Below are 18,848 nucleotides of genomic sequence, written 5' to 3' on the forward strand. Positions count from 1 at the left end.
CCAAAACCGAGAAGCTCCCACCAGTCGGCTGGGCGATTTACCGCTCCCTACTGGAAACACGTGTAGCTTATCGTGTTTTAGGAATGATTTGCTGTTGTCTGCGGTCTCCCCCTCTTCTTGTAGAGAGAAGCCAAACAAACAAACAAACAATCATGTTCCATTGTCAGAGTCGTCTCTCTGATAGCTACCCGAGCACTGGTCTAAAACATTTGGGGATCTGATTTGGTTTGGTCTCTGTTGATTTTGGTTTGTTGTTTTTGAGTGTTTTGTTTTTCTGGGGGAAGCAAAAGAACATGTATTTGGTGGCGCCGGAGGCGCAGGACAAGAGCTGGTTTGTAAGGCCGGAAGGCTGGCGAGGCTGAAAGCCAGGCGGTGGCGAAAGAAGACAGCGGCTTGTCCTCCCCCGGGTCGGTATACGGGGCCCCCTGGCCTCTTCGGCCTGGTTTTGGCCGTTGCCGCTGCCGCCGCCCGCGCTAGCGGGCTCCGCCGGCTGCCGCTCCGTGTTTTCCCCCATCCCGGCTTCACGTTCAAGGTTTAGCTGCGAGGTCACGTCCATTGACGTCAGCTCCCTGTCTCCCTCTACGTCCGGCTACATTTACATACATCAAGGAAATTAGGGCATTAAAAAAATATGCAAATCCTGCGCGGAGAGGAGCCGGTGCATTCCTGGCGCGATCGCCTTTTATTGAAGCTTTTAATTAAAGGGGCCAGTTGGCGAGCCCCTGAAACAACCGCCAAAACCCCCAAAAGAGAAAAATAAACGCTGTAGCCTTCGGGAACGGTTGTTTCGGCTCCTGTTCTGTGGGCGGCTGAGGACCGCCGGCTGCCCGGCTCGGAGAAGAACAGGTTAGAGGAGGCAGCTCCAGCCCATGCATAATCAGGGCTCCGCGGCGCCTCCATTCTTTCCTCCTCCTCCTCCTCCTCCTCCTCCTCCTTTCCTCCTCCTCCACCTCTCCTCCTCCTCCTCCTCCTGCTCCCGCTCCTGTTGGTTCCAGCGTGTATTATTTTTAATACTGATGCATATGTAAAGATATATTTGCATTTTTTTAATTCGCGAAAAGTTCAGGTTGTATCGTTTTATTGATTTCCTCCTTCCTTTTTTTGCTATCTTGTTATGTCTGTCTGCTGCTGTCTCTTGCTAGATAATATGCACAATTGCTTCCCTGCTTCTGTGTATTTAAGGCTCCAAATATGCACATCTGTCATGTATGTAATGCCAGCTGTATAACCTCTTGGTTTGATTATAAAAGAAAAGACACTTTTTTTCCCCCCTGACATACCCCCTTGGTTAGCTGTAATGTCCATCGCTCAAGGCTCAAAGTTTGATTATCTAATTAATTTCATATTAGCAAAAACTCAGTTCGGGCCAGCGCATTTGAGATAATGTATGTATAAAGGGAAGTGACTCCAAAGATATCTAAAGAATTTTTGTGCTGATTAACTGAGAGTTGCGGCATTTGCTACCTATTGCCTTATAGCATTTCTTATCGCAAAAAAAAAAAAAAAATCTATTTTAAAATGTGTAGACACAGCAACGGACAGCCTTCTGCAAGGAAGACATTTTCAACCATGTTCTATGTTGTACCTTAACTGCTGCACTCAAAAATTTACTGAGTTTCATTTTTACCTTATGTGACTGGAAACAGGCACATTATCTCGATTGAAAAGCATCCTTAATTCCTGTCTTTGAAATGAAAACAAATAAACAAAACAATTGACTATATTAAGCCAGTTGATTTACCCTAAACTGTATAGGCCTTGAGTTAGATATCAAGCTATGGTAATCTTGTTTATAGGGTCAGATTTCCCTTTGGCAATACATCTATTCAACACAATGGCTTTTGGAAAATATATATGTATGAAGTCCACTTTTAAAATTCCCCCAAAGCTATCATTTTTAAAAGACTGATTCCATAATTGCATAGCCACAAAGAACAGCAAGTATGCACACATGCAGCTTATTCAATTAAACAAGTCCAAGTACATGCACAGGTAATTAGTTTTCTTATGAATGACTTACCTGCACAGATACTCAGGGCAAGATTCACCCCTCCCCAATGCCTTTCATGTATAAATATTCACATGTATTTTCTCCCATTTTAAACCTACAGCTGTATGCCATCTTTCATGCTGGACTATCCAGCATCCATTTTTAGCACCCTTAATTCTTATGGCATTTCCAGCCCTACCTCTGGCTGTAGTTTTCCCAAGCCTACACCAAAGTGCTCATATGATATGTCACCCAATAAAAAGTGGTCAGATGGCTACACGTAAAACATTAAAAAACGGAAACACACTCATCCTTTACGTTTGCCCTTACCTTGCCATACATAGCAAGATTACCTTTCCTAAAGTACATTTTCAGCACATTTTATGAGTAGTTGCAGGATTTCACAACTGGCTGCAGAATTGCCGGTTTCTGGGGGGGCACCTGGCTGAGCGAAACAATTCGGCAGGTTAAATGTCTCTTCGAGTTTGGCTGCAATTCAATCGTGCGTGGCGGTTTGTTCCTGCCTAGACTCTGGAACATACCTGCCTGCCTTTATGCGGGGATCAGGACAAACACTCCCGCCACCATTCAGGGCGTAGAGTGGCGGTGCATATATTTAGATGGTACTAGCAAGGAATGTGTGCATGTACGGATGTCTGTGCATGCATGTGTGTACAGACGTGTGTGTGCGTGCGCGCGCGCGCTGTGTGACAAGGGACACAGAGAGGTACACCTCTTATCTCTGATCTCTCAGTAATCTCCTTTTCTGTTTCTAATCTCCCTTATTGGCTCATGGTAGTAACCTGAAGCATCTCAACCATCACCGTCACTGCCGTGTGTGCGCTGTGGCTTACCCCGGGGGCCGGTGGCTCGGTGGCTCGCTGGTTCAGTGGGTGTTGTGGCGGAGGGTGGGTAGCGCCGCTGCCGCCGCCGCCGCGGGTCCGGGTGCTCTGTCCCAGCCCGGCAGCCGAGCGCGCGGTGCCGGAGCCCCCTCCCACCCCGCCCTCACCCCCATCCTCCCCTCCTCTACCCTCTGCGCCTCCCCCCACTCCGCCCCGCATTACCATATGGAGGCCGAGTCCCTGCGAATCACAGCAGCAGCGGGCGGCATTTGAATAAGCCCCGCAACCCTGGGCAGACCCCAACTCCTCAACAAGATGCGTGCCCTGCATCAAGGGCCACCACTCCAGCCGGTAACCTGGCAGCGACCGACACCTCCCCAAAGTGTCCTGGGTGCGCGGGAGAGAGGTTCTGGGCCTCCCACTTGCTACTTTTATATTAACTTGACTGATAGGATCAGACAATAAATGGGGGAGAGAGGTGGAGAACGAGAGAGATACACACACGCACAGAGGAAGGGGAGCAGAATGGGGGGGGGCGGAGAAGAGATGGGAAAGGAAAGAGGAAAGGCACTGCGGTGTGTGTGTGTGGGGGGGGGGGGGGTGGCGCCACAAGGGAAAGGAAGACGGAGACTGAGGAAATGGGGAGAGAGCAGAGAGGGGAGCCCAAAGGTTTGGGTGAAAAAGGGTAAAATAGGGAGGCAGTGGGGAAAAGACGGGAGGGGGAGAGATACCCAAATATCTGATTTTGGACTTTCCAAGCTAAAAATATCACCTCACTGAACTTCACAACCTCCAATTAGACAGTGTTTCTCCCCCCTCCCACATCAATGAATGATTAATTTGCTGTCTCAATCAGAAATAATTATTTAGAATTGTATAACAGATATAGGATTTAACATACAGTCGCCAATTTTGTGAAACATAACAAAAGGCATGACATTTAAAGATGATGTTGGCCACCTCAAGGTAAAAATAAAGGCTTGCCTTGAACACTCAGGCATTTGCCCAGCCGTGTCCCCCAAAACAGTGAGACCAAGGCCCAGAGTCAGGAACAAGACGTGTTTCGAAATATTTTGGATTTTAAGTAAGAATTTTTCTCTCATTCCCTTTGATATTTGATTGATACATTTTTCTTCTTCACCAACTGATCGTGTTTACCAAAATATATAGATCAAATGTGGGATTTAAAAAATTTTTCCTGCAAAATATCCCCATGTTTTAAATGAAGATTTTGGCTTTTAAACGTTAGTTTAAATACAAAGCCAGTTTTGCAGCCTAACTCAGTAACTCGAAGTTCTGAATTTAGCGTTTTCAGTGCGGTCCCCCCTCCCTATCTTCAAATCAGAACAGTGATTTCCCTGTATCAAACAATCAGAATTATAATAAAATCTCCAGTTACCTGCTGGATGCACCCATTGTAAATATCCCTCTCAGTATTCATAAGCCAAACCTCCTTTTGAGACACACACAAAAAGAACGCTTCTGATTAATAATCTCTTTCGCGGCACACCGAGGCCGAAGGCAGGGAGCCGCAGGACGCCAGAGAAGGGCGCAGAATTCTCAATACCTACAATTTCAATACAGATTCCAAAGGCGTGCTAACTGCTAAGTTTCCAAAAGGGGATGATATTTGGCAAGCAATGCTTTGGGAGAAGCCAACCACATCCAAATACCGAGTCCTTCCTGAGCCAGGGGAGAGGGGCGGTCGCGATTACCCGGCATTTCTGCGTGCAGACGTGCGCACAAGACGGTATGTAGCTCACGCAAGTGGCCAGGCCCAGGTTTCCTTCTTTTCCTAATTGTTTGGAGGCAAGAAGTTGAAACCAATGCACTCTTTGTGTGGCCAGCTCCCTCGAAGCTGGGATTTCAACCTCATTTTTAAAGCCACCGTGGAGCCAGGGTTGGAGCCTCGGTTGAATCCCCCAGCTCGGGATTTTACCAGGATACTCCCTGTGCCCGGTCGCTGCCCACGGCACGTGAAGAGAAGAGAAAGGAGGGAGAGTTTGTGGCTTGGAGCAGCTTCCGTCGGGGGCCCCGCGTTCGCCCCAACAGACCCCTCTCTTCCTTCTCTCCCCCAAGGCGCTCCTGTAGGCCGGCCATTGTCGCTACGGTCATGGCCAGGTGAGAGAGGGGACAGTCCCAGATGGGTAGCGGCCCTCTCTCGGGAGCTCTGGTGGGTCTGTGGACCTGCCTGGCGCGGAAGGCTGAGTGGCGCTGGGGGCCAGCGCGGGACTCCTGGCTCCGGCCAGCAGGGGAATAGCGACACCTACTGGCCGCGTGGGCACGGCATCGGGGCCGTCGGGGCGGCCCTGGGCTGGGGGTGCCCGGCAGCGTTGGATTTGGGAGGCCACAAGAATCTGCACCCAAGGCTCGGCCTGCCCCTCTAGGCCTCGCCTGCCTCCGGGAAGGCAAAGCCTGAGCTTCTAGAGACTCAAGGGGATTGTAGGATGGGACTGAACACTCAGGCGGGCACACAGGCTCCACCCCCCCTCAGGTTCTTTCTTCTGGATACCGAAGGGACCCGCAGTGCAGTTGACTACGGTCTCCTGGTTTTATGAGAGACTCAGGCAGAAGCTGGAGAACCTGACCTCTTCGGGTTCACGACCCAGGCCTCTTCTCCACCACCCCTATTTCAGTGCTGACTAAAGATGGTATCTTTGCAAATTAGGAGCCTAGGAGAGTTCATTTTCCTCCCTTAAGAGGGGAAATGTGCGAGTCAAGGACACAGACTCACACAGTCAGTGGCTGGCTCCCGGAACGCAGACCTGCCGAGCCTTCCTCCACGCCAGCCTCTTGCACCTTGAGAGCACCCTCACCGCTCCCGGGGATTGAGATTGGATGGTTTTTCTTTAAGAATTACGATCTTCTTAATTACGCCGGAAGTAAAAGCAAATTTGGGGTGGTGGAGATATTTTCGAGACCTAAGGGTATTTATAGATCTTGCTACATATAAATAAATGTAAATGCTTCGATTGTTGGCTTTGGTGGGAAAGGGTGGCAGAGGATGCCAAGGGATGGCGGGGACTGAGGAAACCCTAGTAAGTATGAGGATGGGAAGACGCCAATTCACGTACTGCAGATTTACTTTCTCTTATCAGTGTTTTCTGTTCCAGCAAATGGTCTTTTCTTATGAAAAGGAGGTGGTCCCAGCAGTGGGTGGAGGAAGGGGGTATCTTAGCCATTTCTCTCTTAGATACCGCCTGTTTCCTGCCTTTGGTTCTGAGCCTCACCTGGGCCTAAGAAACATGATTTAGTGTGATTCGGGTGTTAACTCACCTAAGTATTAAAATATATATTGCTTTTCCTAGAGAGACTGAGGTATTTGAACTAATATGCATCCTAGAATTTTTCTATTTAAAATATCGCTCATTAAAATTGCAGAATTAAAAAAAAAACTTCCATAGAAAGTTCAAGTTCATCCTGAAAATTATTTTACTTAGCTTTAGATACTTGTTGAAACTAGGGTTTCTAAAGTGTTTTGAGGGGTGCCTGGCTGGCTCAGTTGTAGCACCTGTGACTCTTGATCTCAGGATCCTAAGTTCAAGCCCCATATTGGGTGTGGAGACTACTTTAAAAATAAATAAATAAATGAAGTTGAATAAAGTTTAAAATTTTAAAATAATAAAGTGTTTTGAGGAAAAGGGGGAAGAAGTCTTGTTAGGGCTAGATTTTTGTCTGCATTCTCTACCATTGCAAAGTATTACTAATTCTGATTTATTTAAATAAGATTGGGATCTCTTAGTGCCTCTAATGGGAAGAGATTTAGATTCAATCTCTTTTTTTTAATTTGAAAAACTCTCTAAAATGCTCAAGAAGGCCACTTTTCAACTGTTTGCAATATTTTCTTATTATTTTTTATCCTGCAAATGTATCTGAATGTGTTCTGAAAACATATGAATTCACATCCCAGAGCAGGCCCTTAGCAGTTTGTATAATGTATGAACAAACCTGTATTACTAATAATGAATAAAATAGAAGTATATTCTAAAGGCATTTCTCTCAATGAATTCTGCACCCCACTGCACATATCAAAGTCAACTTTCTTCTCCTAAAATGGAAACCTTCATAGGAAAAGAAAATGATCACAAGAAAAATTAAATTACACTGGGCACACGACAAGCACCCATCAACCAAATCCACTTCAGAGGTAGCTCCCTCATGAAAAATGTAGGGGTTGAAATGTTTCCCTTTCTTGGGAAGAATTAGGTTTCTAGAATGCAGCTTTATTTGTAACTTGAAAATCTTAGCTAGAATGAGTTCTCATTGTTGCTTGATATTCTTCAGTTTTATTGAATCTAAAAATCATTGGCTTATCATTAAGGAAAATAGAAAAATAGGACTTAAGTGTCAAAATGGTGGAAATTCTCTGTATACATAATTACAATCAAAGCATAAGCATATTAAACCCTAATTATATCGAGAACAGAAAATTAGGCCAGTGAAATTGTTTCTTATTCCACAACATGAATATCTACATAATACATATAAATATAAATTCTATATTCTATATATATGGATATATATATATGGATATATATATAAATATATATATCCATCCATGGTTGTTACAGTGATGTGTGTGTGAACTAAAGGTGGAGACGAGGCTTTTCATTCTATTTAGGTCTTCCTTATATTTCTCTTTTAACTCCTCTTTCTTAGCTAGAAAATTAAGGAATGAAGACAGGCTAAGCTATCATTAGACTGTATCTATGTTCCTTTGTCACACCTGCCCTCCTCAGGGCTCGCCTAGGGAGGATGTGTGTGTGTGTGTGTGTGTGTGTGTGTGTGTGTGTACTTCCTTTCCTGCTTGTTGAGGAGCATGAAGGAAGAAAGGGATGCACAGATGAGAACATTGCTCAGAAAGGCACATCACTGTATGTGAAAAAGAGATGGATACATTAGAAAACCAGCTAAATCCCAGCTAGTTGGTTATCTGGGGAGGGGAGGCTTATGTGTTGTAGCTGGCAGGCTGATTGCAAAAGTCGTTTGGGGAGAAAGGAGAGGCTCCCTGCCTCCCTTTCAGCTACGGTGAAATCCGCAGGGGCTCAATGACGTTTGGCTCCAGGGAGTAGAGCTCCAAGGACACCTGTGTGCATCTGGTGGGAGACAGGTGTTGTGTTTGTGTGCGTGTGTGTGTGAAGAAGGAGGTGCTTCATCAAAAATTCATCTGAAAATATATTGGTCCTAAAATTCTGCCATGTCATCAATTGGGGTCAGGCGCCAAGGTCAGTAACATGTCCCAGGTTCACTCATGGACCGCGGTAACATTATTGCTTTTGATGATACGAATATGGCTTCTTTCATGTCTTTGGTTCTTTATGGTACCTCCTTAGAATGGGGCGAGGCTCCAGCCTCCCCCTCCTCCCTCCTTCATCCCCGCAAACAAAACCATTCTACCACTTGAGCCATCTGCCGCAGGTGTAATGGATGGCAGGGGGCCGACCTAACCACACTTTAGTCTCTTCTAGGTCGTCACCGCTCTGCACCAAACAAATGAGTCCTGTTTCGCCACTAGGGTGCCGAGGTGGATGGTGGATGCCGGCCCCCGCCCCTGGCAGCGTTCAGCGCTTAGAAACCAAAGCCAGCTGACAACACACGAAACACACAGGCACAGAGAAAACGCCGAGCCATCGCGTGCTCCCTCTGCCCCCCTCCCTCTGCTCTCTGCACACATGGAGGACACGTACACAATCTTTACACGTTTAACAGCCCTCGCGACTCTGAATTCTTGGTTACTTATGATGGCCTTCCCGACCGCACATAGCCCCTGGTGTGTCTGTATGTGTGCGCACGAGAAGGTGCGTGTGTTTAAAACGCTTATTGGTAGGTAATCAGCACCTGATCAGGCATAGTAATCCAATAATCTTTTGAACACATACAATTTTTCGTTAAAGGTAATTTTTTTTAAACAGGGGGAAAAAAAGAAAACTATCAATGTCTTGCGCAAATCTCTGGTTCCCAATTTAGGTTCCAGGGAACCGCAGAGCTGCGCAGCCCCCGCCTTGCCAAACTTTCCCTTTCCGAGATTTGAACGAGGCGCAGATTGTCCCTTCATGGCAGAGCAGGATCTCATTTGCACGCGAATGTGTAAAAGAGGGGAGCTGTGGGAACGCGCAGCGCAGAGAGGGAAATCGGGTAGCTGGCAGCCTCTCGTAGTCGCTTGGAACCCTGGTAGGACGCACAGGGTGCCCCAGGGCAAGAACCCGGGGTTCAGCCTCCGAGGCGCACAGAATCCTCTTGGCCCCCGCCCTCGGGCTGGAACCCTGCCCGCCGCCCCCACCCCCCGCCCGCCCGCTCTCACCCCACCCCCATTTTCATCATTATTTGAGTAGCCCCAGGTAATGGTACCCATCTCTCGGGCCTGGGGCGCGGGCGAAGGCTGGACCCTGCCAGGAATCGAACTCCGCTGTCCCCAGAGTACTTACCTCGAGCGAGGCCCTGGCAAATGGTGGCCCAGAAGCGTCAAGTTTCCTCTCCCAGCCGTTGTGCCGGATTCCCCTCCTGCCTGCAGCTCCTCTCGGCAGGCTCGTGTCTCTCTCTCTGTCACACACGAGGATTACTTGTGACTTTTAGAAGCAAAAGCTTGCTTATTCAGAAGAGAAAGGGAGGGGGAAGAGGAAAGGGAGGCGGGAGGGAGGAGAGGGGAGCGAGAAATAGGGAGGACGAGGAGGAGGTGGAGAATCAGAGGTAGTGAAGGCTTAGGTAGAGGAGGAGGAGGAGGAGGTGGAGGGATGGGAGGGGTCGGGTGGAGTAACCGAAGATGGGCTGGGACGGGGCGGCGAGGAATAAATTGCTCCCCACCCAGCTGCAGTGCGACGCCCCCAGCGTCCCGGGGGAGCCGGTGCGTCAGATCGCGGCTGGCCAAGGCGGGGCAGTACAAAAGCGCCGCGGGACCCCCTTCTCAGGCTTCTACCCAAGCCGACCGAGCGCCAGAGGCCGCTCCGCGCTTAAGCTCGGACTGTGGAGGGCTCGCCTCCGCCCGGACAGGGGTGGCTATCTAGGGATTCCAAGCTCCACGGAACTTTGATTTCCTTGCCGGGCACCTAGCCATCTTCGCCTGCGTCTCAGACAAGAGCTGGAAGCCCGCGCAGTCCCCGCGCGTCCTCACCCAGATCTCCGGCGCCCACCTTAGCCAGAGCCCCTGGTGCGGGCGACGCTCGCACGGGCTGCTTCCCCACCGCCCAGGCTCTGCCTCAGTCCCGCGTCTCTGTTCACATTTGGGGCACCCCCTCCGCTTGTTTTACGGAGAGGGGTGTGTGTGTGTGTGTGTGTGTGTGTGTGTGTGTGTGTGGCGCGCGTACACACTCCAGGCTAGGAAGAAGGTGAAATCCCGGCACGAAAAAGTAGCTTCGGTCTCCTGCAGCTTGGAGCCCACGACCAAGTCCGATCATATCCAGTATTTGAGATTCAGCAGCAAGGACCAAAGCGGGAGCTCACTGGATCATTTCAACCGAGTTTCTCATACAGCAAGGATTGTCTGTTACTATTATTAAACACGAAAATAGGCTTTAAAAATAAGGGAAAATTGCATAGAAAGAAGGGGGACGTTTTAGCAATAGTCAGGAACCAAAAGTTGTTGAAAGGGTGTTCTGGGACAAGAGCATCTATAATGGGTAAAGGTGGAAGTCTCAGACTGGTACAAAACCGTTTTATTACGTGACGGGATTAAAAAATAGGAGCATGCTTTTCGGCACAGACGACCCATTAGTTCTGTTAAATGCATTAAGCCCGCCCAATGGAATGATTACATGGCAGCATTTAATGTACAAACACAAGAATACTACAGAGGGTGTGCACAAGCGTTTATAGAATTCTCTGTGTATACACATACACATTTATAAAGAGAAAAGTTTGAACACCAGCACCCTAAACTAATTTAAAAAAAAGTGTATTTTCTCAAAGTATTCTTTAAAGAAAGTAATTATCCTCCACCATTTCTTTGCTGACCTGTAGACGCGACATTACAGTTACAGAACAGGCTACCAGGATCGACATAATTCTGCTTATATTTATCGTGGATGGCGCGTCATAAAATGCCAGAGGGGGAGGGGAAACCTTGAGGGGCGGGGAAAAGAAGGCTTTTATTAACAATTATATTCTACCATAGCAGTTTAATTTAAATAATAGCAATGATGTCACGGTAACCACCCTCCTTCTCCCACTGCAGTGAGACCACTGGATGGTTGGGTGAACAATGCGTTTGTATAGTTAGTTAAGGGATTATTATTGCTATAGATCTATCTGCAGCATACAAAAATCTCTGAATGTTAAACTGCTCGATATTTGGCGTGTTTTAGAACCCATTTACCTGCCAAATCTTGTTCCAGAATAAGGATGATAAAATGTTGCTAGTTTGTTCCCACCATACTTTTGAAAGAAAATGGAGCAAACGAAGTGGCTCTTGAAAAACTGTTCTTTGTAGGCAAATGAAAATATCTCCCCTCAGCAAAAGGAGCCGGTGTGCAGTCTGAGTTTTAAAAATTCTTTTGCAGAGCGGTGATAGGAGAGGAAGTAGGAAGTACTCAGACCCCAGCCCAGCCTGCTCAAGTGGGTCGCTATGCTGCCAGCGCACACCGCATACATCAGCACCCCAGCTGTCGCGCACCGGCACGGTTTGGAGCTTGGTTTCTGAGGATGAAAGTACACTCTCCGTGGATCAGCCGTGCATTTAGAAGTGGGTATTTGTATAAGGGCAACGTTCAGGCTGTAGTACAATGGTATGATGGAGAAAGAACTCATTTTTGCATTATTTAACAATTGCTTAATAATTAAAGTGCTCTGCTTGTTGAAGACAATTTTAGGGAATTTGCTTCTTTCTTTGAAATTATTAGCCACTGTTGCTACTAATCCTGAGGCCTCAGGATTAGGGTCTCTGGAGGAGTGGGGGAGCGGGTTCAACAAAGTACAGGTCTGAGATACAGAACAATTAATGTAAAAGAAAGTAATGGATTATCTGTTAGGTAGAAGATGACAGGAAATTTTGGTTATGCTTAAATAAGGCTTAACATTGTGTAAAAGTTTTCTTCTTTTTATTTTAAGCAGTCAACTTTATAAATTACTTTTCTTTTTTCCCTACTAAATCTTTTCTGACGACCTTGAAGATTTCATCATACTTACTAGCAAAATGCCCCCAAGTGCCTGAATTCAACACCCAATAGCCTCAGATGGCCCAACGATGTAAGGCCTGCCCCTTTCAAAGGTTTGGGATCCTTTAAGAGGACTCGAGGAAAACCCCAAAAGGAAACTGGTTCACTCGTGACCACACTGATGAGTTTGCTGTATGTTTATCAGTTTTCTAACTACCATGCGGTTAGACCTGAAAGGTAACTTGAAAACACAACCTGATTCTGGGCAAAATCATTTTGTCCTTTTGGCATGAGATCATAGTTGTATCTCCAAGTTCCTCCCAGGCTGCGTGTCAGGGCTGGTCCCTTCCCAGATCACTACAGGATCTTCAGCTTGCAGATGAGATCCAGCAAAGACAATTCGTGAAGAAACTCCAGTGCCTTTCAAAAAAAGAGTGGGGGTGGGGGTGCTGTTTCCTAATTTTGCTAACAGCTCTTGTGGTAACAACCAGGGGCTTCTGCAGCACCAAGGAAAGCAAGAATTCACTACTAAATATTTTTGACCATGGCATGTTTAATGGAGCCAGGTTAAACTTTGTTCTAAAAATTCCCCTACAGATATTACTCTTCTCCCTGATTATTTTCACTAGATTTTTAAAAAATCTCATTTATAGGTAGTCATGGCTGAGGTTATGCTACAATTAACACAGAGGCCATGGGACCTCCAGGGTCTGGTAAATATCACTGTAAAGGATTGGCCAGCTTTACCTGGCAGTTTGACCTCCGTATATGAGAGGTACTCTAGAGAGAGAAAGATTTTTATTTGTGTGCTTGGAACGCAAGTCTTTGTGAGTTTTCAGTTGGAATTCATGAGTCCAAATTAAGGAGTTGGGATATTTGCCCAAAACTCCTGTAAATAACCATTTGGACACCCAGCCCCTGGCCACTGTCTTCACAGTTACTGTCATAACTCTCCGAGCCTTTGCTTTTAACCTTCACATCATCTTTAATGATATGAATTAGTCCTTTTGGTACCGAACACGGAGATTCAGATTTAACCTTGGAGCTGGTCACTTAAACATTATTTGCTATTTTATCATTCTCGGTGAAGTCCAATGCCCCAAATCTAGCATTTGGCTCTTTAAGGGGCAAACCCTCCTGAAGGTTTTTTATAGTTCAAACCAGCCCTTGGCATTAAATTCATTGAAGACAACTATTTAGGGTTCACAAGTAAACTGAAGGTTTGGAGAGGGAGATGCCACCTTTCCTAAATTTTCTTTCAGTTTCTGTCTAGCAAAATGGAGTCTGTCATTCATTATATGCAATCCCCTTCTACAGCGTACCAAAATTGGTAGAATATTTTCAAAATTCTATTGAGCAGGAGTCCTTATCAGGAATCCCGAACTGGCTGGCTTTGGTTTTTAGAGACCTGCTCCCACCGAATTGGCTTTCAGGTGAAACTACCGACACGAAGGCGGGGCTCCCTGTCACCTGCGAGGGTATTTTACTTAGAATCCCCTGATATTCCGCCCTGTCTTACACTCAGCCGCACTCACAGGGGGATCTGTAAGCTAATAAAAGGCAAATAGTCATAGGTTGGACGCCCACAGTTTTTAACCAGAGGGGCTTGACCAGAAAACAGAGCGAGCAGAGGCAACCTCCCGCAGGCCCCTCGCGCCGGGACTTCAGCCAGCCCCCGCGGAGGCTGCGGAGGACCACCTCAGGTGAGCCGCTCTGGAAGGGGAGCTGGAGGCTGGGCACAGGGCCCCCAGGCCTGCCTCGGGCCCTTCTCTGGGAGTGCTTTGACCAGGGCCGCCATTCCGCTTGGTATTTTCCTGCAAAAAAACACCTGCTGCCACGGATCAAGTCCACCTGACACCAGATGTAGTCAAAAGAAAAAGGAAAAGAAAAGAGAAAACCCCACCCTTCTTAATTCCGTTTGGTAAGAGCCCCGGCAGCCAAATCCATTACATAATGTCAGCTCAAGCTGACACCTGTGTGGGTGCTGAGCTGGATCGGGTTCTGGCGGCGGATCGGGCCTGAAACGTTGGCTTGGCAGCGCCGGGCCAAAGGCCAAGGGGAAGAGGAACGAATTTGGGGCTGGAGGGCGGCGCCTTGGTGTGGGGCGGGGAGGGGGGAGAGAGGGCACTGTGTCCCGGAGGGAAGACTTCAAGGGTGACTCCCCATTACCTCGCGGACATAAAAATCAAAGCCGCGGTTTCTCGGTTCCAGAGTCCTCTCAAGGGACATCCGGTTCCCTCGCAGCTCCAGGCTACAGTGGGCTCCTTAGGGCGCCCCCTCGAACCGTATTAAGGGCGGGCTACTCACCTGCTGCGGGCCCTCCGGGAGCCCTCACTAACGGGCCTTCTGGATGCTATTGATGCTGACCTTGGAGGTACCCACAGCGTGGCGTGACGGTATGCCCCTTCCCACTGAGGGCGTACCAGTGGCTTTATTAATCGGCCATTATTACAGCAACCCACGAGAAGCCCGATGCACAATGAGGGCACGTCAGGTATTTTTTGCCTGTAACTGAGCAGTTTGGATAAACGGTGGCTAATGCACTGCATCCCGCTCTCCCAAAGACCTGACTGTCCAGATCTTTGGGGTCTGCACCAATGACTGTGAAAAAAGGTCGGTCCTCCAAACTGCTAGGATACCCACAGTCCTCCCCAAACCTTCTACTCCCACGCTAAGGCAAAAGACCTCCGACCGCGTAAACTCCTCTATCAAAATCCGTATTTATATTTCCGAGATTTTTCTCCAAAAGAATTATGAGCTCCTCAGGTGACCCTTCCACACCCACCAGAACACCGTATCAAAGGAACTTGTCGTGGAGGTTTACAAATATCATACATTTGGACAGCGCTATTGGAATAAACCTGGGCTCGGTTGCATGCAATTCTTAGGGATTTAGTTGAGGCCCTGAAGACATGACTCAATCTCCTCAGTCCCTAGCGGAAAATATTTTGAGGGCTTTAATTGGGAAAGGAAAAAAAAAAAAAAAAAAAAAAAAAAAGCTAGACGTCAAGCTCTGTGTGTATCTTTAAAACAAAACAAAACAAACCACCACCAACAAAAAAACCCACGCACACTCAGCAAGAGGTAAGGACCTTCCCTGGCCATTGGCAGACATCCCCTTCTCGCGGGTTAAAATCACGAGGGTCGATTTGATTTCCTAAGGTCCTTCTCAACCACCCACCCCACCCCTTCCCCCAGATCACATCCATAGGCATGAGAAACTGCGTCGTTCCTGTTTCTTTGCTCTAACCATTTCAAAGCCATCTGGGCATTTTTACGTACTCCGAACTCTAAATAAATATTCTTTTATATACGTGTGCGCCTAGGACGGTGTGGACCTGGGCCGCTCTCCCCCGTGGCTACCGAGTTGGAGAAATCCGCCCAGGGGACCAGTGTGCTAAAGGGGCCAGAACGCGCGCTGCCCAGCCTCCGAAAGCTGGAGCGCAGAGCCGGGCCCCGCCGAACTTGAGCTAGCAGAGAACGTATCTTCACAGCAATTTAGCAAGCCCCACAGAACAAAAGTTAAAGCGTGATGGCACTATACCTTGCCCCGGGTTACTCAGGCGCCTGTCTCCCATTTTGGACATGCTGGAAGTGTTGGGTTTGGGGAGGTTTGCTTTGGCTGGGTTTGGGTTGCCTATATAAGCCCTGCCGGAGTACTGTACCGAAGAACGCGCCTTGATGGACTCGGGTGTTAATTAACGCGCGGCTAATTTGAGCTTAAGGAGCGGGGGGCGGCCGGCCGCGCCGCGAGCTGCGAGGGGCCAGTGACCTCTAGTGGACACCAGGGGATATGCAGCTCGAGCGAGTCTGCACGCGGGGCTCGGGAGCGGAGAAAACTTAAGCGTGCGCGGATGCCTGGCATCTCCTCTGAGCTCAGCGACAAGGAGGTACACGAGTCCCCGGTTTAAGGGGAAAAGGACCTTCAGCAAATGATGTTGACGAAGGGCTTTACCTCTTCCCATGTAACTGAAATGTAACACCAACCCAGTTTTTCGGTTTGGGGTTTTTTGTTTTGTTTTTGTTTTTAAAACACAAGTCGTTGTTTACAGGTCTCTTCGGACAGGGAGGGAGGCCTGTGCAAAGGGTTTTGAGAAGTGAGCTTCAAGAACTTTAGCTTCGGAACCTAAAGGAAAGCAGAGCTTTCGAAGCTCCGAGGTCTTTAGCTGGTCAGGGGAGGGAATCAGAATGTGCTTCAGAAAACAAAGTTCATCCGTACTCCCATGACCTGTTTTTGCTTTAAAGAATAAAAACTAAGGAAGACGCTTATTTGGCTAACAAGAAGAAAGCAAGAGAACAAATGATGTGTTGAACAGTCCAGATGCCTTTGAGTTCACACTCCTCAGGCAAATAGGAGACAAACACCACTAAAATAGTAGTTACGATAACACAAAAAGAGCCCTTTCACATATTAGAAGTAAAGAGAAAGGCCAGGAAAATAAAATGCCCTGTTTTTGTCTAACCTCCGTTTATGTAATCAGTTAGCTAAAGTAGTGCAGAAGTTTTGGGAAAGATGGTCCCAGCATCGTGGGGGTCAAAAGCAAAACACGGACCATAGTAATTTAACACCAAATGCTCGTTTTTAGGAATAAATATAATTCTGCATTTTATTCTTCCCCCTTCGCACACCTCAGTGGAACGCGGAAGCTGTCGAGGCCCTAATAAAATTCCACGACCCGCCGCCCGGAGCACAGAGCTCCGCCGTCTGACAGTGACTGAGGAAAGAAACCATGTGAACCAAACGTGCCGGCCGGGGCCCTGGCTCCTGGGTCCCGCCCTCAGGGCATTTCCTAGTCTCCCTTCCCCGCAGACGCTAATCCCCTCCACCAGGGCCGTAGGGCAAAGCTCAGATTAGGAGCTGCTCGGAACAGGAACGTGGAGGTGACCCCCCTCCCCAGAGGTCTCCTTCAGCACGTCACCTGCCTCCTCCCTTTGTGCCAGGCTGTTTAGCAGGTGCCCCGATCTGTGGTTCAGGGCTGCGGGGTGAATTCGGGGAACCAGAGGCATTTCCTCTTCCCACACCGGGAGCACCACCGGCTTGGGCTTGGTTTCACATGGCCGGGGACTGAGGATCTGCGCCTGGAGAGCAGTAGTCGGGGTGCGCGGGCACGTACCGCAGGACGCGCGACTGGGGCCTGTGTCAGGGGACAGCCACGTCTGAGAAGGACAGCGGGGGCAGGGGGACTGTCTCCTCTAGTGGCAGAATAAAGTTTGAACCGTGGCGGAAGGAAGAGCAGAACTGGGCGCTGGCCGAGGGAGGAGGACTGTGTTATTTCGCGGGATTCCCTCCTCTCCGCTTTGCGCGTTCGGAAATGTCCTGGAAGTAAGGTGCGGAGGCCAGAAGGCTGCGGAAGGAGGAAGGCCTCGCCCTCCTACCCCCTTCTCAAGGCTGTGGCCCTGTTTCCGAGAGGACTCTGGGCCAGGGGGGCTCGGCTCTGCCGAGAGAGGGAGCTCCCACCCCCTCCTTTCTCGGACAAGAGACGTTGGGTTCCCAGTGAACTGGTCCCTGTGACGGTCCAGAGTCGGAAGCAAGCCACGGGGTGCGGCTGTGTCTACCTCCCGAGCAAGGCTGTCAAATTGCATTGCGGGGGAGTGGGGTGGGGGGTACTGTACCCCAGCAGGGCGCGGAATGAGCGCTGGAAATGAACCCATGGGGACCGAAGGTTTCACAGAGCTGTATTTCAACTGCAGACCAAAGAGGAAGGATTGAGAACTGCTTAAGTGAAGTATGAGCGTTTTAAGTCCCAAACATAAAATAGAAGTTACAACAAAAAAAGCAATAATAAAATAATAGATATTAATAGGTAAAAGCGAGTTGCAATGGTTTTAAAGATGCTCTCATCAGTAAATAACCAGGAAACAAAACAATTTTCAATTTTGAAACGCCCAGACGTGACCCACATAGCAACAGGGCATCCGATGGGAGGCATTTTCCTTAACCTCCTCTCCACCGCAGAAGCGCTCCCTGTAAGCTAGGAGTAGGAAACCCCATCAATTTAGGAATAAAAAACAAAACAAAACAAAACAAAAAACTTGTAGCGCCCAACCAAGGATCGACTCACGTTCCTGCCCTTTTTGCTTAAAATCCGTGCCCCCAGGAAGTGGCACAAATCATTCTTGGCACCACTTGGGGCGACTGCACACCTGGGTCCAGAGGTGGAGAATCCGTGCCTAGGTTCGAGCAGTTTCCAAACCGGACTCCTACCTGTTTGGGGGTCCTTGGAAGCCTGAATCCTTACCTTTGACCACGTAGCACCCCTTTTGCCCTACCATCAAAGGCAAAATGAGTACTTTTCTTCACCCTGTAAGCTAGGACTTACCAAGGGCAACCCTGAGCCCATCGGGCCCCCAGGGACCCCTCTCAGGTCCGAGCGTCCCAATTTCACCTTTGTTGGTGGCGCTCACAGCAGCCTTCCTCAGGCAACTTAACAGTGGGCGCCGATGAGGAGGAGCCCCACATTTGTCCTGGAGAGTCAAAATAGCGAGCTTTTGGCGCTTGGCAGGCCCTGGCACCCCAGGCCACTATCCCAGTTCTGGCACGTCTCCACCAGGGTAGCGGCGACAGGGCCGGTTTCCCTGTTGACAATATTCCGCAACCTGGCGTTACTATTAAAAAGGTCTCCTTCTTCTCAAATTGTTCATGTTCAGGACCTTTTCCGAGTAAGATTAAGAAAAGTCTGAACTCAAAGAGTTGGCCCCTAGACCTCTGAGAACTTGGCCAACGAGTGGCCACCATCTCCCTCCTCACATCCCCCCCCCCCCCAACACTCCACAGCGGCTGCTTGTGAGGGTGTAAAGACTCAAAGGCCGGGTGACACCCTCCTACCCAATTCCCGGGCGTCTTCGGACCGCTCCTCTGAGAATCGGAACGATCACCTTTCCCAAACAGTTTATTTGGAAAATTTGCCAAAAAATAAAAATAAATCTGGA

At 48.6% G+C, this 18,848-nt stretch overlaps 1 long non-coding RNA gene across 1 annotated transcript in view; it reads left to right on the forward strand.

Annotated features, from left to right (window-relative positions):
- The first annotated feature begins 629 nt into the window (after window positions 1–629).
- LOC131832442 (uncharacterized) overlaps window positions 630–18,848 on the forward strand; it is a 34,848-nt gene continuing 16,629 nt past the window's right edge. Inside the window, exon 1 of the long non-coding RNA XR_009354048.1 lies at window positions 630–846. This is a non-coding gene — a long non-coding RNA (uncharacterized LOC131832442). The remainder of the gene's footprint in view (window positions 847–18,848) is intronic.

This window comes from Mustela lutreola, chromosome 5 (assembly GCF_030435805.1).
Source record: "Mustela lutreola isolate mMusLut2 chromosome 5, mMusLut2.pri, whole genome shotgun sequence".
Taxonomy (NCBI): Eukaryota; Metazoa; Chordata; class Mammalia; order Carnivora; family Mustelidae; genus Mustela; species Mustela lutreola.